Raw genomic sequence first — 21992 nt, 5'->3', positions numbered from 1 at the left:
ACGACGTCTCCGAAGGCTACCACCAAGATCTTGTAACAACCACGCTCAAAGCATACGCAAGCAATTCATCCTCGACAAACCGAGAGGGAACGAAATCCCTCGTCTGCACCCCACAGCAATTTGTATTTATTCTACATTTGATGTGCGTCTTATTTGCCTCCTCGCCTCGTAAGACGGTGAAACTCGCACTGCGCAAGTCGTGTCCAAATTTAGACAACCACCGAATCGAAGCAGGGAGCCCCTATCACTTCATAATGCTATATGCTTTGATGGTGTTGATTTGTTTCTGGTGGGGCTGTTTTAGTTGGCTTTAGAAAGTGAATTATACTTTGAAAAAATATACACACCATTCCAAGCAGTAAACTTAAATCATCATTCAATGAACAACTAATTAAAAATGTATTCAATATCGCGAAAAGTCCCAAAACGATACACTGAGCGACATCTACGGTACAAGCAAACGAACATCTGTCTAGCGATCGCCGCACCACCTGAAGGAATGCATGCAAAGCTTATCCGGAAAAGCTTTCGCGATTCCGTGAGAGAAGTTTCAAAACGTGCCTAGCCGTGGTGGTGCGAACGCTTAGAAGATTACAGTACGAGAAATCAGAAATGAACCATACATGGAGAACCAAAACTACCCAACGGTTGAGTTATTTAAACTTACTTTTGAGTTGATGCCTCTTACTTGCTCTCTTGTTGTTATCAAAAACGAAAAGAGCAAAACAACCCAAAATTGAGTTCTTATCACCCAACTCGACAGTTACGTGCGTCAAGTTGAAATTGAGTAAGTTGTGTAAAACACAATGTTGAGTGGTTTGAACTTGACTTTGAGTGAAAACAACTTAAAAGTAAGTAATCCTGTTTACCTGCGAGCGAAGAACAAACAACCAAAATTGAGTAATGGGTGTTCAATAAAAATGAGAATGATTTCAGTTCCGTCCAGCGCTCTTGTGAGAGCATCGCGACTAAGTTGCGTCGTACGGCTGACCAGGGCCCCTTCTCCAATATTCATTGACGTTTTTTTGAAGAATAAACATTGTGTTTTAATAAAGAAATACTGAATTCGTTGACAATTTTTTTTTTACTAGCTATGACTGAAAAAATTCTCATTTTTTATTGAACACCCGTTAGGCGCTAGAACTCTAAATTTAGTTGGGGCACGGAACTGCCAACCTGGGTGAAAAGAACTCAAAATTAGGTACTTTTTCTTCCCTCTATGTTAGAGGACCGTTTTGGTGTAATGCATTTTTAAAAAGGCCCGAATTTTTAAGTTTATCCGAAGTATTTTCAAGCATTTAGTAAGTTTATGTTGGATTTTCTGAATATTTCGTATTTTTAATTGATTTGATATTCCGCTTCTACGGCAAGTTTTGATCTGATAGAATATTTCAGCAATATTTTGTCAGCTTTGAAGGATCTATAATAAACAAAAAAAAAAAACGTTTCGTAGTCATGGCATATTCAGACCATTGTGAATTTTAAGAGCTGTTTTGACTGACCATTTTAACGTTCTTAAGATTATTTTGGTCCTGTGTCTTTAATGTTGGTGGGTCGCAAACTTATGGAACGTTTAAAAGTGGGTCGCACCCGGTAAAAGTTTAAGAAACGGCTGATATAGTCAGGGCTGGTAGCAGGTCACTTTTCAGTGACTTGGTCACTGTTTTGAAGCCAGTCACTAAGAAGTCACTTTTTACACCAAAAATTCACTAAAGTCACTATTTCTTTAAAAATAGTCAATAAATTCACTTTTTCACTACTAAAATAGAGTGAAATTTAAAAATATCCACAAAATGTTTAAATTGAGTACTTGGCACTAAGAAAGTATACATGTTTGTTAAAAAATTGAAAATTTACCCAGGGTTACCAGTGAACAGCAAAACTTTAGAACACCAAGAAAACTATTGGGAAATGCCTACAATTTCGATTAAAAATCGGAGAAATATACCTCCTTTCCCAGAAAATAAATTATGAACCTTGGAAACCTTCCAAAGGTATTTGTCTGTGATATATTTTCAAAAGTCTTTCAAGAATGATTAAGAACTTTAAAAAAAAAAACAAAGTAAATTTTAGGAGAATTTTAAAGGATTCTAGGGATGATACCAAGATACCAAGATAGATTTCTTCTTCTCCGCTTAAATCTTAAGCCAAGTTTACCTATATAGTTAAACTAGGCTTAACACATACGAGCGTCGCTTTTGAATATTGTTAAAATTATTAGAGGCGCTAAATTCAGCTCCGAAATAATTTTGGAAATAATTCTAATATAATTGAGAGTGCATTTTAACGAGAGTTCTGCGAAGAATGCTATGATGATTGGATGGGAATTCTAGGTCCAATTCTAATAAGAATACAAAATTATTTCTGAAGTTATGCTCAAGGGGGCTCTGATGAAAATTCCATGAAAATCTCGTGAACTCCAAAGATGGTATCTGCGGGTAGTTCTAAAAGAATTCTGGGGTGATTTCTGACGATATTTTCATTAAAGTTCTAAAGAGTTCGGAATAAATTCCGAGAAGAATTCCAATGGAATAGAATTTTGAGGGTTCAATCTCAAAGGAATTCTGAGAAGAGTCTCAAAGTTTGTGGTGGATTTTTGTTTTGAGAATTCTGAGGAAATACTATGGGGATTCTAAGGAGAATGCGAATTGAATTTCCAATTGAATGCAAGGGAGAAGTTCAAGATTACTCTAAGCAGAATTTTTTGAAATTTCTGAGGTTAATTGCATGGAAATTCTAAGGATGGATTTATGAAGGGAGCCTTCAGTGAGTTCCTACACACAAAGAAAAATCGTTGCTAAAATAAAAAAAAACCATTGGTAGAAATAAAAGTTTGCATTGGTTCTTTTTGGTAGAAAGCGGTTAGCTTTCAGTATGAAAGTCAATACATTATCAAATCAAAAGTTTCCCGATCACTACTTTTAAAAGTTTCAACTTTCAAACTGAATTGTACTAATGTCAAATGAAAAGCATGACAGTGTTAAAATTAAAACCGAATTATTTTCAACCTTTTGAAATGAAATGTTGCATTATTATTGTTAAAAATAAACGTTTTCAGTTAAAAAAAACAGTGTTTTCAATTTAATAACATCGTTTTTCATTTCAAAATCTATTAAAATGTCATTGGTGAAGAAGTAAAAATATAAAACTTTAATAAAAAATTTACTCGATATAACAGTAAAAATAAATTCATTAGGTATGCCGTCTCTTCCCGATACCAAGATGAGCTGATGCTCAACTTGTTCACGCCATTTTTACTCCTCCGATCCACATGAGGGGAACACCGGAACAGACATTGAGGATGGTGTAACGGAATCGGTAACGGGCATTTGGTGTGACATCAATAGCATCGCAACAGCCTTAAGCGAGGAATATTTGGTAGAACATTCTACTGGGTTGAGTGCTGGTCATTTCCAGGAATGAGAAGATGATCGGTTCCACTGAAAATTATAAACATGTTTAAATCAAACTCTTGAAATAAATTAATGCATGATTACTAGATTCTGAATCTATTCCGATGCCCGATATCCGTTAAACTCCGCTATATTTGTCAGCAAATCCATCGAGAGCTTCTAGGAGGATCAGAACTGTTGCGAACCGTCTTCGGAAGCAGCATTCTGGTTACGGTACTGCAAAAGTAAAACTAATGAAAATCATCATCGAACCATTTCCAAAACTTCTCACCTTGATTATTCACTCCTGGATTGCTTGGATTGGTTCCCTCCGTCTGCCGTGATAATTGCCTCCAATTCGTCGAAAATAAGCTAGCAGAGGCATGCCAGAAACGCAATTCCGGGGGCTACTTAGGAGAAACCGGTGAAAGTAAAGTGCGGGAATCTACTTGTTTTTAGTCGAAAGTGGCGGTAAACAGAAGTCCAGTGTTGCCAAAAACTTTGTTCTGAAGAAGTATGTTTGAAAGTACTACAACTTTTATTTTAAAAAAATGCACTTTTATAATTACAAGTCAAAATTGAAAGAAACACTTTTAAATCAAAAAAATAATTTTCATTATGAATATTTTCGCAGTTGAAACTACGAATTTTGCGAAACTTTTAAATTGAAATTGCATTATTTTTATAGCAACAATTTTTTGTTCTTTGTGTGTAGAAGAATCAATAAAAATCGAAAATAATCTACTTTAACGGAACTATAAACTCTTTACCTCCATCTCCTCATCGATCGTATAAAATGTCCCCTTTAATTCTGATATTTGATGTTAATCATTTCCAACTACGAAAATAATCCATTTTCAAGAATTTTGTTGATTGTTCTGCAAAGAATTTCAAGAATGCAATATTATGTTTTGTAGTAGTGAGATAAATATTGAGAACTCGCTCCGAAAGAGCAATGGACAGTTGAGAGAGAAAAAGAGATATTCAGCTATGCAAGAGGAACAGGGGAAATATAGAATCAGAAGTATTGTGACTACCAACGGAACAAGACGTGTTTTACGCTAAACCCGAAATCTTCATCTCTCCCATTTCAATAGACATTTTAGTGGCGTACGAGGATAGAATTTTTTTTCAAGCAAAGTGAAAAATTGCAATTTTCTTTAGTTTTCGCGTGTGATTAGCGTGCATTTTCGTGGAGTTGGGGAAAATCCACAAATTTCGCCAAGGAGCTCGGCGTAAGTACTACCATTTTCCTCCTTGTGATTTGGCTTTCCGCCAATTTTCGCGCTTGGTTGGCCATTGTTCTGCGAAAATCTTTTGTGAAAAACCTCTTTTGTGTCAGAACAATACCTCGCATTGTTCTTTTGTGCCAATTACAAGCTGTAAAGAAATTTTCCGAATTGTGAAAGCCTTTAGAGAAAACGCCATTTTGAAAACGTGTAAAATAACGAGGTTGAATTTTGTCGACGATCATTCTTCTACGCACACATTTTTGGTTCTCCAACATTTTACACCGTTTACACGGACCTCAACAACATAACAACTTTCTCAGTGTGCGAAACCCAGTGACCGAAGGAAATCAGCGACCGAGAACGCGAAAAGGGAAGTTCTTGACAGTTTCCGCAAGAGTGTGCGTGGGACACGTGCGTTCTACCATCTCGACCTCACCACTACCGACAACCCGTGCGACGGAGCCAGTCGAGTCGGTGCCCGCGGTGTAGCAATCGAAGCCAGCGAAAACGACGAAGAAAGTGCATCAAAAGTGCATCGAAGAGCGTTTGAGCTGACGGAAGTCATCGAACCGATCATCGTGGTGAACACTGTCGATCAGCTGATTTGGAGTTCGAGTGTGAGTCAGTGAGGATCACTATCGGAAGAATTGTGTTGCTGTTGTGGAGCTGCTGCTGTCGCCGGCGGGATTGCTGCCTGTTTTTATCGTCGGAGAAGGACATTCCGGTGCGAGTTTAGCTGCTGCTGCTGTTGTTTTGGCGAGGATTTTGTCGACGGAGTGCTTTTTTTTTCGGATCGTTTGGTGCATCATAAATCAGGTACGTGGTATTTTGTTTACTTTTAGTGATTGATTTCATGCGAGGAAATTTTTGATTTTATTGAAGTTGAAATTTGTTTTGGTGCCATTTTAATTTTGTTTTTTTTTGTGTTAAATTTTGTACATTTTTTTTGGGAAGGATGACTATGACATCGATAGCCGATCCCTATGTGCCTTAATCTATGCCATTCAGCCAGTATCAAGAACAGCTAGAATGGATTTTCAAGCACAATGAATATCCAGAATCGCGTTACAAAACGTCATTCCTGGCAGTCTGCGGAAAAGAAATTTTCCTAGAGCTAAAAAGGCTTTTCCCAGGGAAGGATTTTAACGAATTAACGTACAAACAAATGACGGATGAATTAAAAAAACGCTACGACAAGAATGATTCTGAAGTAGTGCATAGTTATAAATTTTGGACAAAAAGGCAAGGAAGGAATGAGTCTATGGAAGATTTTGTAATTGCAGTCAAGAATTTGGCTGAAAGATGTGACTTTGGAGATTTTAAGGACAGGGCTATTCGCGATATGCTGGTGATAGGAGTGAATGATAGTCAATTGCAAAAGAGATTGTGTGACGAAGAGGATTTGTCTGCCACTAAAGCAGAAAGGTTGATTCTCAATTCAGAGATTTCAACCAATAGAACTAAGCAACTTAAGCATGATGATGATAGGCGTGTCAGTGTTGTAGCAAGATTAGGTCATCGGTCAGACTTTTCGCGATCTAGGAGCAGATTCCGAAGTCGGAGTCGTAGTTTCGATCGTAATCGATCATTTTCTTCTAGAAGCAGAAGCAATAACAGATTTCAAAGCAAAAGAGGAGGAAATTCATCCAAACCCCTCTACATTTGTTCCTTTTGCAAGAAAACTGGTCACACCAGAAAGTATTGCTACCGTTTGAACTCAAAAAGCCCACGTAAAGGTCAAGCTAGTGTCAAGTTCATAGATTCTCCAAAGCCATCTACTTCCAAAGACTTAGGACTTTTCAAAAGACTCAAGAAGGATTTGGACTCTGACTCGGACGAGGAAACGCCTTGTCTTTTGATTTCGTCTTTCGTCAACAAGATCAATGAGCCCTGCTACGTAGAAATGTTAATAAATCGAAAGCGTTTAACCATGGAAATCGACTGTGGATCAGCGGAGAGCGTCATTCCACAAGAGCTATACCTGAGAAACTTTGCAAACTGCGAAATGCAACGGTGCAACAAGAAACTTGTTGTCATTGACGGTAACAAACTGAAGGTTGTAGGAAAGATCTGCGTTGAGGTACAGCTCGCTGGAAATAGGAAACAGCTTAGTATGGTGGTTTTGCGTTGCGACAACGACTTCATCCCGCTGGTGGGCCGATCCTGGTTGGACGAATTCTACTCTGGATGGCGAAACACCTTCACCAATCCTCCTTTGACTGTTGGGAACATTGACTTAGCTGATGAAGAGACTGTTGTTGACGAAGTAAAGAGTAAGTTTCCGACAATTTTTACAAAAGATTTTTCAAGTCCAATAATAGGTTTTAAGGGAGATTTGATCTTGAAGGATGATACACCTATCTTTAAAAAGGCCTATGAAGTTCCTCTTCGTTTAAGACAGCTAGTTGTTGATTATTTGGGAAATTTGGAGAAAGAAGGAGTAATCACGCCGGTTGAAGCTAGCGAATGGGCATCGCCGGTCATTGCCATTATCAAAAAGGACCAAAGTATTCGTTTGGTGATAGACTGCAAAGTCTCCATCAATAAAGTTTTACTTCCAAACACGTATCCTTTGCCTTTAGCACAGGATCTCTTTGCCACACTTGCCGGATCGAAAGTTTTTTGTGCTTTGGATCTAGAGGGTGCTTATACCCAGCTGCTTTTGACTGACCGCTCGAAGAGGTTTATGGTAATCAATACCATTAAGGGCCTCTATACCTACAACAGACTACCTCAAGGGGCTTCGTCTAGTGCAGCGATATTCCAAAAGGTCATGGACCAAGTATTACACGGTTTGGAAGGCGTAACGTGTTACTTAGACGATGTGCTGATTGCGGGTAGGGACTATCACGATTGCAAAAGGAAGCTTTATCTGGTTTTGGAAAGACTGGCCAAAGCCAACATAAAAGTCAACTTAAAGAAATGCAAGTTTTTTGTATCGCAATTGCCTTACCTGGGGCACGTTTTGACAGACAAGGGATTGCTTCCCTGCCCCGATAAAGTTCAAACAATCCGAGAAGCGAAAGCTCCACGGAACGTTTCGGAACTGAAGGCTTTTCTAGGACTTGTAACTTACTACTCTAAGTTCATTCCTAATTTGTCCACCCGTATCAGCTGCCTTTACAATCTTTTAAGAAAAAACGTAACGTATAGTTGGACTGACAACTGTGCAAAAGCATTTGATGATTGTAAAGGATTTCTTTTAAAACCAAACCTTTTGGAATATTTTGATCCATATAAGCCGATTGTGGTAGTAACTGATGCATGTAACTATGGATTGGGAGGTGTAATTGCTCATAAGGTTGAAGGCGAGGAGAAACCAATAAGTTTCACCTCATTTTCTTTGAATAGTGCCCAAAAGAACTACCCTATTTTGCATCTTGAGGCATTGGCAGTTGTAAGCACCGTAAAAAAATTTCACAAATTTCTCTACGATTTTACGATTTATACCGATCACAAGCCTCTAATCGGCATATTTGGCAAGGAGGGCAAAAATTCCATTTCGGTTACGCGTTTGCAAAGATACGTTATGGAACTTTCTATTTACGATTACGAGATAGTCTATCGGCCTTCTTCAAGAATGGGCAACGCCGATTTTTGTTCTCGTTTCCCTTTAGCCCAAGAAGTTCCTAGAGAACTGACTCGTGAATACGTGAAAAATCTCAACTTTTCCGAAGAATTTCCAATCGACTACAAGGAAGTGGCCAGAAAAACGCTTAGCGATGAGTTCCTGCAGACAGTTTTGAAATATTTGAAGGCAGGTTGGCCACAACGGTTGGAAAGGCGATTCGTAGACGTGTATTCCCACTACCAGGAACTTGAGGAGGTCGATGGCTGCGTTTTATTTCAGGATCGTGTTGTTATTCCCGAGAGTATGAAGAAAAGGGTTCTCAAGATGCTTCATATGAACCACTCGGGGATGAGCAAAATCAAACAACTAGCTCGAAGAACGGTCTATTGGTTCGGACTGAACAAGGACATCGAGGATTTCGTGAAGACCTGTGGGATATGCAACCAAATAACATCGACGAACAAGAAGGCACCATACTCCCAGTGGATACCTACGACCAAACCCTTCAGCAGGATTCACGCTGACTTTTTCCACTTCGATCAGAAGGTTTTCTTAGTCGTCGTAGACAGCTTTACCAAGTGGATCGAGTTGGAGTACATGCGATACGGAACGGACAGCAAAAAGGTTTTAAAGATTCTTTTAGGGATATTCGCAAGGTACGGTCTACCAGATGTGGTGGTTACAGATGGAGGACCACCATTCAACTCGGACCATTTTGTGACATTTTTGAAACGTCAGGGAATTTTGGTAATGAAAAGTCCGCCGTATCACCCGGAGAGCAACGGACAAGCCGAAAGGACTGTAAGACTGGTCAAAGACGTACTAAAGAAGTTCTTGCTTGATCCGGATATGAGGAGATTGGACGTAGAAGAACAAATTTCATATTTTTTATCGAATTACCGCAACATTTGTTTAGACAACAAAGGCCATTTTCCTTCAGAAAGATTGCTCTCCTATAAACCTAAAACCTTATTGGACTTAATGAATCCTAAAAGTAGCTTTAAAAACAACTTGACTAACTCGCATGATGACCACAATTTTGTCAACGCTAAAGGTTATAATAAGCCTGATGCATTTACCAAACTTAAAAATGGAGAACTGATTTTCTACAAAAATATTAATCCTACAGACATCAGAAGATGGTTGCCAGCCACATTTTTAAGACAAGTCTCTGATGCTACTTTCCAGATTTCTCTTGGGGGAAGGATAGTGTTGGCGCATAAGCGTCAGCTTAAATTGTCGCCACACTCTCAACGAAAAGGAACTTTGATTTTCCCACTTGACAGCACGGCAAACTCAAGACACGATCCAGCACTCATTTTATCGCCGAATCCAGAAGCAGCACCACTTTCGTCATCTGTAATTAGCCAAGAAGCACCACTTTTGTCATCGTTACCATCGGTAGAATCCATTTCGTCACCAGTGTCAGTAAGAGATAGTAACAGTAGTAAGAGAAGAAGAGAAGAAGAAGATAACGAATCCGATCAGTCTAATTTAGATTTCGAATTTTATGGCTTTCCGGTCGATTCTTTCATGTTCTCAAATGAAAATCAAAATCAAGATGAAGTACAGCATGAAGAAGTTTCAGATCCACTCCCTGTGGTTTCGACTAGACGTTCAAAACGAAGTAGAAACAAGAAGAGAAGGAGGAGTGATTTTGTCTACTATTAGTAGAATCAAATGAATTAGAAGGTTTTAAATTGCACGATTGTAAATATTGTTCTATGAATTTTCAAGCATGAAATTTGTGCTGTCGATAGTAAGAATTAAATTGAAAAGTTTAGTAATGAAATAGAATAATCAAATTTTGAAAAATAATACTATTTTCAATCATAAGGATGGAGGAGTTGTAGTAGTGAGATAAATATTGAGAACTCGCTCCGAAAGAGCAATGGACAGTTGAGAGAGAAAAAGAGATATTCAGCTATGCAAGAGGAACAGGGGAAATATAGAATCAGAAGTATTGTGACTACCAACGGAACAAGACGTGTTTTACGCTAAACCCGAAATCTTCATCTCTCCCATTTCAATAGACATTTTATGTTTGTAAGAGCTTTTTTGCCTCTAAGTTTAAGAGAAGGTGAATTATTCTAAAAAAAGCTCTTGAGATCATTCTGAAGGAATTCTGTGAATAGTTCATAGCAAATTATCAAATTTATATACATAAAATATTTAAAGATTTCGAACGCAGAATCAAATTCAAGATCATAAAAAAATGGGAATATTATACAATAAAATGGTATAAAGCAAAAGTAAATTATTCAAATCACTTCAAATTTTCTTCACAGGAGATTCCGTTGTGAGATTCGATTAAATAAGAGGAATTTATGAAATTTGATTTTAAGTTCCATGGCATAAAAAGTTTATTTCAATATCAAACAGTATTTTAATTTCTAATTTACCATATAAATGATTACTTATTTAGTATTTACAAGTCACTATTTGGTCACTATTTCTGTCATAGTCACTACTATGATATCGCATCAGCACCACCAGCCCTGATATAGAGACATTTGAATTTCTGTTCATTTTTTTCATTTAAAAAAACGAATAACGGAACAGAAATGGGGCTTCCCTTAGCTCAGTCGGTAATGGCGCAGCTACAGAACAAGACCATGGTAGAGGTGGCTGGCTCCGATTCCCGGTCCGGTCTTGGAATTTTCGGGTTGTAAAATGTCTCGAGGTCCCTGGGCAAAGAGTACGATTGTACTTGCCACACAATTATACTAATGCAAAAATGGTACAGGCTTTTGAAAGCTCCCAACTAATAACTGTGGAAGTGCATCTAGGCTATAGATACTATAGATTCCATAGATAAGCGGAGGTAAAGTATAATGTAGCCAAACTGTCAGTTAGTGTAGCCAAACGAGCATGACGTCATCATGGTGTTGTTTGAGGGAGAAGTATTGTAATGTGGACCCTACACGATTGCTTTTATTGACAATAATCGTATTGTCAATAAATTCAATATTGACGTCAATACATCGGTATTGACAATATTTCTGTATTCACATCATCAATATTAATGTCAATAATTCCCCTTCGCGTCAATATATTGATACGTGTGGGGTTTGCTTAATATTATGGGCACAAAACGCTTTCCACACTCCACATTCCGATTTATTTCGCGGACAACGGAAGAAGGAAAGATAAAGCAAACCATTCCTCAATTGGCAAATCAAAGTTGGCACTCGTGTAGAATAGAAGAACTATGAGAGTGATGATGGTTTCAAAATTTTATACTGTGAGTATACGAGTGCAATCTTTAAATGCTTTTATTTTGCAAATGGAGCATTTTATTTAAATCTGGTTAAGGGGTTACGCCTACCTGCAAGACCGAAAAAAAGCGAAAGTTTGGATTTTTTTTCTCGAAGATGACGCAACATATTGAAAATCGGTTTTCTGCGTTTATTGAACACACATTAAATGGTACATTTATCAGTCGATGCTGTAAAAACGAGGTCCTGGTGCCCCGCATGGCTGCTCCCCGAGGACGATGTTCTGAAATTTAAAAAAAAAACCATGCCAAATCGTTAAGCATGTGTTAAATTAGTCCTTGATCGTTCGGTTTTTTTTTAAAGGCCGCCATTGCAAAGTTGAAGTGCCGATTTTTGATCCTTAAAATTTGTCTTTGATCGGCTGTAAAAAATCGAAATTAAATGATAGACGAAATCCGAACGATCGTGGACTGCACAAAATAGTACTGAACAGAAATCAAAATCAGAGTTGCCAAAACAACTTTTTGTTCCTCCGCTTATCTATGGAATCTATAGTATCTATAATCTAGACCACTAAGTTGAGAGCACGCAATAATATGCGATTAGCAATAAGTTTGAAATGAGAAGAAGAAGATGATGAAGAAGATGAAAATGAAAGAACATAAATGATTTTGGATGTGTACGACATGTTGTAACTCACACACGTGCGGGCGCAAGCAAGTTACTTGTGCTCCAACCCGCAACGTCATCTACGTTCACTATTTCATACCACACCATTCATGCCGATCTAATGATTGTGTTTATTCGATGTGGTCACGACAGATGGTTACTCTAGCACATCATACCATACTTTCTACTGGCATCAACGAGTAGGGCAACCCTACTTGCATAGATAATTGGTTACTATCTCAACTAGGATCAGTATCATTCATAAACATGACTATTTTGCAAAACCCACTCCCAACAGAACTGTTTACAAACCACTTCATTGTGACTTCACACTTTGTGTTGCATAGTTCGGTGAGAATTTTATCGAAAAGTATGGTGAGTCAAAGTTTGGATCCACCCAGCAAGAAGAAAATAATTGTTCGGGAAACGGAATCGTATCTTCGCACCGTACCTAATGGGTGTTCCGCGCACGAGGCTATGGCACCTATCATACTTTTTGGACAAATATTCGCGCTCATGCCAATCGGTGGCTATTTCCGTACTCCGCCAACAAAACTGAACTTTACATTTAAGAGCTTCCGCTTTTGCTATGCTTTCGTAAGTGGATTCATTATGATATCGATTATACTCATGTTACTGGCGTATCTCAGCCATCGGGGAACTATTGGAATTGGGGGAACTGGTGAGAGCAATCCTTTGTGATACAATCATATGGAAAACCATAAATTCGAATCCTCTTTCAGCAACTTGCATCTACTACGCCATAGTCATCGTGGCAATGGTAGAATTCGTCATCCTCGCCCACAGCTGGCCATCGATCATGCAACGCTGGACGGAGAACGAGCGACCCTTCCTGTTCTATCCGTACGAAACAGGGAAATGTCTCCCGCTGGATTCGCTCGTCAAACGGGTTGCCTTCACGGTGATATTCTTTGCCTTCATCGAGGACACGATGAATTTCATCTCGGCCTACAGACTGAATGCCGTACACATGATGTACTGCACAGATGCAAAAGACGTTTGGAGTAACTTTTTCCGCCGGGAACATGCCTACATCCTACGTATCATTCCGTACCATCCCGTGCTGGGGGTGGTCATCGAGGTCATGATGCGAGTGGCAAAGTTCACATGGCACTACATCGATGTGTTTATCATTTGCGTGTCGCTGGTACTGCAGCGACGGTTTCAACAGTTTAATGATAGGATACGGACATTCAATGGCAGCGGGCAGCCCCAGCAAGTATGGCAGGATATGAGGTTGGATTATCTGCGACTCAGTGAATTGGTGGCATTTCTGGATACAAAGCTGTCCCGGATTATACTGCTGTCCTGTGCGAACGACATGTTCTTCATCTCGATGCAGCTGTATAATATTTTTGAGTGAGTGCACTTACGTGTTAATCTACAATTGTTTTCCGAAGTTTTTGATTTCAAGCGAATTTTTGGCGTTAAATGTTCAGGATTTTTATGAGTTTTTAAGTACCGTAAAATGGGGTGAAGTTGATCACTACACCGTTCAATGTTCAATAATGTGTCTAGTATTTCATTCAGTAGTTTAAAATTATACTTTCGAATCGTTTTCCCTAAAAACGATGCATTATATGTACAATATTGAGTAAGTGTTATAATATGTAACTTTTAACTTAAAAACCCTATCAGAATCAGCATTTCTTCTGGTGCTCTGTTCTGCAAAATTTCTAATTTTACTTAAAATTTATTACACCCAACCAGGGGATGTAAGATTCGCTTACATTTATGTGGGATTCATCATCAGTGGATGTTAGTGGAGACGGCATGAACCGAGGATGCGATATACCGAGCTGCATTCCAATGCAAAAAAAAAAATGGAGATAGAAAAATGTGGAGTGTATTAGTGAGCGAAATTAATCCTGTCGAAAAAGAAGTGCCGATTGCGGGATTCGAACCACGAACGTTGCGATTATTAGAACTATGCTTTCTAAACTGCTCTCTCCAAGCTTCAGGATATGGATAGGCTAAAAACCAACAAAAGGGCTTGTTTCTTCGCATACTCGACTTCGTTTGCTTTTCTGCTGGAGAAAATCGAGGCAAGTGTGTACGTCGTTCTACTATGTTATACATAACAATTAAGGCAAATGCTTGGTTGTGTTGGTGAAAGCATCACTCAGCTGAACACGGAATAAAAAAAAAGACAAAAAATTATTGCATCGTCTGCAAGGTCAACTTCTAACATTCGCTGCGATGTTCATGAACAGATGATGATAGTAAATGGAACTAACATTCATTGTAATAAATTTTTGGTTTGCGTGTACATTAAATCTTAGTTGCATTTCCTATCATCCTCTGCGGCGAATCCCGCAGAGAATGGTATAAGGTGGCCTTGCAGATAGGCCAAACATTCCTCTGATGAATTCCACATAATTGTAAGCGAATCTTACATTCCCCGGTTGGGTGTGGAAGCTGCCTCCCTGGGGTCAGTTGCATTGGTACTCAGTACGGAAAACAAGATCGACGGAAAACAAATCAAAGAAAACTCAAATATAAATGCTTACATCTGAATAATTTCATTGCGCTAAAACCTGCATGATCAACCAGAATTGAAAAATTGCATTTTTAATTCTAAAAAATAAAACAAAAATGCAATTTATAAATTGAATGCGTACTTAAGAAGAGCATCTGCTAATACAGGTTTCTGAGGAATTTGATTGTGTGCCAATTACATGGTTGAAAAAATGTTCAAGTTTATCGGTAAAAAGTGATCAACTTCTCCCCACTTTACGGTATTTATTTGTTCATCATCGACTGATACTGAGTAGCTAGAGTGGTATAGTACTTCCCAAGTAGCAATTGGGATTTTATGAGGGTTCTGTAGACCATAATTTTGGCTTGATGAATGCTTTAAAACCTCTATAAAACTTGAATTGTTACTTGGGTTTGGAAGCCCCCGATTTCTCTGCCTCAGTCGCGCTTACTCCAGCCAGCGCTCAGCATAGCAGTCTCGGCCCTGAGTATAGATGTAGGTCGGGGGTCTTCCAACCAGCTATTACTGGCAAGTATATTGACGATTCAGCCTCTTCTTTACCTGATACCGCTTCAAATTCTAGCTGTGTTTCCGATTCTGCGGCCTCGCCAATTGCCAGCATGAGATATCCGTCTAAAGGATGATACGGTCAAAATTTGGTCAAGGGAAAACGCGTGTAAATCGGTGAAATCGTGTATTTAAAAAATCAAATTAAATTTCTTTTTCAAGTTCAATTAGTATAAAATCCAGGAAAAATATTCAGTTAGGCTTCCGCTTTTCCAAATCCGAATTGCCGGGCCTTACGCTTGACCCCTGCCATCAGATTTTGTACAGCCACCTTGTCCACCTTCTTCGCCGCAGAAAGCCAGTTTGCCTTGAACTGCTGCTCGCCCTTAGCAGTTTTTTTGGTCTTCTTTAGGTTCCGCTTGACAATAGCCCAGTATTTCTCAATTGGGCAGAGCTCTGGCGTGTTGGGAGGGTTCTTGTCATTGGGAACCACCTGCACGTTGTTGGCGGCGTACCACTCCATGGCCTTTTTACCGTAATGGCAAGATGCCAAATCCGGCCAAAACAGTACGGAACAACCGTGTTTCTTCAGGAAAGGCAGCAGACGTTTATTCAAACACTCTTTCACGTAAATTTCTTGGTTGACAGTCCCGGAAGCTATGAAAATGCTGCTTTTCAAGCCACAGGTACAGATGGCTTGCCAAACCATATATTTCTTTGCGAACTTTGACAGTTTCATGTGCTTGAAAACATCTGCTACCTTTCCCCTTCCTTTTGCCGTATAAAACTCCTGTCCCGGAAGCTGCTTGTAGTCGGCTTTGACGTAGGTTTCGTCGTCCATTACCACGCAGTCAAACTTCGTCAGCATCGTCGTGTACAGCCTCCGGGATCGCGCTTCGGCCGTCGTATTTTGTTTATCATCGCGATTTGGAGTCACTACCTTCTTGTAAGTCAATAGTCCGGCTCGTTTTTTGGCTCAATGCACGGTTGTAGACGATACACCCAGTTTATTTGCGGCATCTCGGCGAGAGAGGTTAGGGTTTCGCTTGAAACTACCGGCAACTCTCTTTGTCGTCTCAGCGGCTTCCGGTTTTCGATTTCCCCCCGATCCAGACTTCCTGGCTGTCGACAAACGTTCCCCAAACACTTTAATTACATTTGTAACGGTTGATTTGGCAACTTTTAGCGATTTTGCCAACTTTGCGTGCGAGTAGCTCGGATTTTCGCGATGCGCGAGCAAAATTTTGATACGCTGCTCTTCTTGCTTGGACGGCATTTTGACAACTGAAGAGTGAATTCCAAAATCAAAATAGGAGCAACATTCTACACACACACACCTTCAAAATGAGGGGTGTTCAGGTTTTTTAAATGCAAAATTGAAAGAAATACGTCAAGTTGATATTGACCAAATTTTGACCGTATCACCCTTTACTACCAGAACGTCGGTGGTATCAACTGTGATGTCGACGATTTTCGCGTAGCTACCTGGGATCTTTGCTACGACATCATTGTTCTCACGGAGGCATGGTTGGATTCACGCACGCTCTCTCGTCAGGTGTTCGGCGACGATTACGAAGTTTTCCGTTGCGATAGGAATGCTGATAATAGCCGGAAAGCTAAAGGTGGGGGTGTTTTAGTGGCTGTAAATTCTAGGTTTAAAGCAAGGTTACTAGAAAATTATGCTTGGATATGCTTAAAGCAGGTGTGGACGTCGATCAAACTGGGCGATCGTACCTTGTTTCTCTGTGCGGTGTACTTTCCTTCCGACCGTATACGCGAGCGTGACCTCATCGAAACCCATTGCCAATCGGTTTTCTCTGTTCTGGATACCGCTAAAGCAACGGATGAAGTTATTGTGTTTGGTGACTTCAATCTCCCGAGGATTTCATGGAGAAAAAAAAATCGCAATGGCTTCGCTCCTTCTGTGCAATTACAGCTCAGCCACTCTTTCTCAAATCAATCATGTTATTAACCAGAGCAACCGCAGTTTGGATCTTTGTTTTGTAACCGCCCAGGACATAGCTCTTTTCTTATGCGAGGCGCCTACTCCTCTGGTGAGACTGGATCGTCACCACCCGCCGCTACTGGTGACGTTAAGTACTAAGCTGATGCATGATTTTAATATTTCACCTGCCACCGTTTCCTACGAGTTTCGCAACGCCGACCATGGTAGTATTGCCGAGCTACTCTCCAGTTTATATTGGGACGACTTATTGGACACCGTTGACATTGAGTCCGCCGCTCAAACTATTTCCAATGTCTTGGCATATATCATTGACTGACACGTTCCGAAAAACATTCATCATTATACGACTCATCCACCATGGCATACGAGCGAATTTCTTCGACTGAATTCGAGAAAGAGAGCCGCTCTTAGGAAATTCACCAAGCACCGCACACTATTCCTTCAACGTCACTATGTCAGGATCAATCACGCATACAAACGAGTTGCGAAACGGTGCTTTCTTCAATATCGACGTGGATTGCAGAGAAAGCTCAAGTCACGTCCCAAGCAGTTTTGGAAGTTTGGTGACGTGGCCTCATGATCGCAAGATATCTGTCAGCTGTTCTCTGAAAAATTTGCTAGTGTCTTCACGGACGAGAGATTGAGTGACGACCATGCCCGATTGGCTGCCAGTTACGTACCACTCTCTGGCCAAACCATGAGCAAAATTGATATCAATCCCGAGATGTTTTCCAGGGCTTCATCGAAACTCAAGTCGTCGTACAATCCGGGTTCGGACGGAATTCCATCGGCGTTCCTCAAAACGCACTTGAACAGTTTGGTGTCTCCACTGCTGCACTTTTTTCAACGATACGTGGACGTCGGCGTTTTCCTATCCTGCTGGAAGCTAGCTCACATGTTTCCAGTACACAAGAAGGGCAACAAACAGGTCGTTGGCAACTACCGTGGCATCACTTCGCTAAGCGCTGGTGCTGTTCGAACTCTTTGTTATGGAACCGTTACTAGCGCACTGTAACCCTGGCCAGCAAGTAAGTATCGACCGGCTGGTCACTCCACTGCCACTAGCTTGCTGCGCCTTACTTCCTACATCTCTAACAGTATGTCGGATCGTGCCCAGACGGATGTCATTTATACTGACTTATCTGCAGCATTCGAATCACCGCATATCAATCGCAAAACTGGACAGGCTTGGTATCCACGGCTGCCTTTTGCAATGGTTTCAATCGTACCTCACCGATCGCTATCTTACTGTTGTCATTACACACTGGGACAGGAATGCAATCTAGCGGAGCAAAATTAATAACTCCGAAACGAAGCATTTCCGCGACTTGATGTTTTGAGCAAAGTTTCGCATCATAATAAGGACCATCTATTGACATAAACAAATAGTTCAAAACTCTTTCGCAAAGATGGCGCCACAATCTAACTTCTTTCTCTGACATTTTGGAGACTTGATGTCCTGGGCAAAGTTGTTTTTCTTGACAAAATAAACAGAGAGATGTATATTTTGGTGTTTTTGAGATTTCTTCATTTTAGTGGTACATGTTTTTTTTTTCTATAACTTTTTTAATGCATTGAAATGGCATTTTGAAGACTCAAAAACTTAGGCAAAGTTGTTTATCTTGATAAAATAAACATCTTTTCCTGAGGCGTCAAAACTCCGCAGCCTACTGTTTTCGAGTTATATGCATTTAAGCAATATATTTAATGAAGTAATGAAATTGGGTTGTTAGCGGAATGCTTAAATAAAACAGTGAAAAAGGGTTATCTTCCATTTAATTCCTCTTAAATAATTTTGGTATTCATGACGGATACGTATTTCGACTACAATGTGCAGTCTTCATCAGTGTCATTCTCACTAAAGACGGTGTCGAAAGAGTTGAGTCTGTTTAGTGACGGTTTCTGAAATATGCGCTACGTAAACTGCCGTGGACAGATCCCTTCCGATTGCCTAGCTACGAATGTCGTTTGCAACTGATCCATCTGGCGGGGCTTATTGTATGTGAAAGTAACCTCAGAATGGACGTGAATTACCAGGCATTCTGAAATGGTTTGCTGAATCTGCAATAGAGCTATCGCTTTCTAACTCTCGGACTAAACTTGCTTTAAATTATTACATCAAGGATTGTTGTAAGCAAATTTCTTCCATAATACCACTGCCGGCCAGTGGGGGTTAGATTGAATACACACACATATCTCAAAAACGGTATAAGATACCATCTTGAAATGTGCACCGAAAAAAAGCTTATGTTTTTCCAAACAAGAAAACATTTTTTTGATAAAAATCAAAATGATTTCCACAGCTTTTCTTTTGGATTTTCTTTAATTCTTTCATGAGAAGTTTATTTCCAACTATATTTTTATCAATAGCTAACAAAATTACAAGTAATGTTTGAAAAGCTTTGAGTGTGTTGGTTTATTTCCTTTTAATTCCGTTATAATTGCTTATCTTTTGACAGATACTCGTATTTCGTCTACTACTTGCAGACTTCATCAGTGGTGTTGAGTACTTGGCACTCATGAAGTCTGCAAGTAGTAAATGTAATACGCATATCTGTCAAAAGATAAGCATTATAACGGAATTAAAAGGAAATAAACCAACACACTCAAAGCTCTTCATAAAGGGATTCCGTTAAGAGGTGCAATGCTTGGTGCAAAAGTTATGATTTTTGAAGTTGATGCTACCCTGAGAAACAGATGCTCAGTCGGTCAGATTTGGGATTTTTATAATTTACCTGTAGAGTTATATCTGTTGAATAATTTTGAAATAGTATCATAATATAGAGAGGAAAATTCAACTTTTGACGTAGGACTACGTCTTTGATTTCTATATGGGAGTACACTTTGTGAAAACCAAAAATGGAACATGTAACAAAATTATGAAAGATTTTGAACGTTAATAACTCAGCTTCCCATGGACCAATCTGAATAATTTTATCACCAATCGATCAGAAATATTTCTACGCATCTGTTAAATTCAAGATTTCATCGATTTTCAAAATGTCACTATTGAAAATTGTACGAATGTGCAACTGTTGCTATGATAGTTAAAATTTTCACCGATTGCCTGCGAAAAGCGATATCCATTACACAGATTTCAAAGTTAAATTTCACTGGTCTCATCAAACGGTGTTTATTCAATCACCGCTTGGTGAGTGGTGGTATTCTCCAGTACACAACGAAATGCTCCCTGCAAGCAGCTAGCTATCAAGGCTGCCCTCAACCGCTGATCGGATTCAGTCCAATCATCGTGCGTGGTGTTGTCTGGTCGTCGGTATCAGCTGCAACAGCAGCAGTACTTTCAGCGCGTGGCGTTCAATATTGTTCTCCAGTACGCAACGAAAGGCTGCCTGCAAGCAGCGAGCTGCAGCCTTCATGAGCATCCATAGAAGGAGGAAGAAGCCACACCGCTATTGATCGGAATCAGTAGCTCTTCGTGAGTCACTGTGTCAAGCGTGTCATACTAAAGAGTATTCCTATTCCTACACAAAACACAAGCTCCTGCTGCAGTTAACAAATAAGATTTATTATATAAGACCACGTAGTCCTACGTCACCATTGCGTACAACCACATAGGGCTGTCCCTGGTAGTTTTTCAATTCAGCAATCAAACCTTCATGCAAAACACTGTCAAATGCTTTTGCTATGTCTAGAAGAGCAACTCCAGTTGAGCAACCTTCAGATTTGTTTGAACGAGTTAAATTGGTAACTCTTAAGAGTTGATTAGTAGTTGAATGTCTATGGTGAAATTAAAACTGCTCATTTGCAAAAGTTGAGTTCGTATTGATTTGAAACATCTTTCTATTCAAGATTATCTTTTCAAAAAGTTTACACCGTGTCCAATATATACAGTGAATGAGTGGTGAAGCTACAGTTCATACACTATTTATGTATCGGAGTAATCTTGCACTGTGTTTACACAAACCATTGAAAGTTCTGTTTGATTATGTTAATTCAGTGTCCATCTTTTATCAACGATGAAAATATTTCGTGCTGTGATGATAAAATTCTTTTGGAAGGAGAGCACCCAGGCGCAGTTTTCAAGAGTTTGAAGAACCTGGCAGTAAAGCGTGATTTTGTGTATCGAACCATTAGAAGGTACCGTGAGACTTCCTCGTTGGATGACCGTAAAAGATCCAGCCGAAGACGTTCAGCTAGGACTGAACGAGTGATTAAGTCCGTCAGGAAACGATTTCGACGAAAATCACAACGCACTGTACGTAAAATGGCCGCTGATCTTAATGTCTCAAAATCGACCATGCACAATGTACTCAAACAGGACCTGGGATGTCAAGCTTTCAATAAACATGAATGTTAACGGAGTTTCGGAATCTTCTAAGAAGAAGAGGCTTGAAATGGCAACTCCCCTTCTATCGCGGCACGCTGGACGAGACTTTGGCATGTAAGGGGCCTGCAGGTCCAAGGACATCCCAGATAGCGACGGAAACATTACACGGTTCCACTGTTTCGCTTCCGTGATGGTTTTTGCAAGTGCGGTAAGCTACCACTTTCATCGAGAAAAGCTTTATATTATAAACCGGAAGTTTTGCAGAATGTCGTGAAGCCAAGCTTAGAAAGAATGTACGGCAAGGATGATTACGCGTTTCAGTATGGCGGCGCGCCTTCTCATACAGCGAATTTGGTCCAAAACTGGTGTCGGGCAAAATTTGACCGACTTTTTGGCCAAGGATGAATGGCCTCCCAGTTCACCAGATCTAAACCCCTTGGATTATTTTGTGTGGTCATACATGCTGTCGAAAGTAAACGAGCACAAGGAGTCTGTTTTATCAGGGAATCGAATCACGGGCTATTATCTTCGGTTTCACTTCGACACTAATAACGCGTAGGTATATTTTAACAAACTAATTGGTTTATTCAAGGGGTATTCAACTTTGCACACCTCAATCTGTACTGAGAGCTTTATCTGTGCCGAAAGC

The 21992-nt window shown here is 39.8% G+C and overlaps 1 pseudogene; it reads left to right on the top strand.

Moving 5' to 3' along the window:
- Positions 1 to 6554: 6554 nt before the first annotated feature.
- The window catches only part of LOC135697006 (uncharacterized), a 27759-nt pseudogene continuing 12321 nt past the window's right edge, over positions 6555 to 21992 (top strand).

This window comes from Ochlerotatus camptorhynchus, unplaced genomic scaffold, assembly GCF_037179485.1.
Source record: "Ochlerotatus camptorhynchus isolate MF236.1 unplaced genomic scaffold, CSIRO-AGI_Acam_v1.1 ptg000002l, whole genome shotgun sequence".
Classification (NCBI taxonomy): Eukaryota; Metazoa; Arthropoda; class Insecta; order Diptera; family Culicidae; genus Ochlerotatus; species Ochlerotatus camptorhynchus.
Note: the sequence above shows the minus strand (reverse complement) of the source record. Positions and strands in the feature narration are given on the sequence as shown.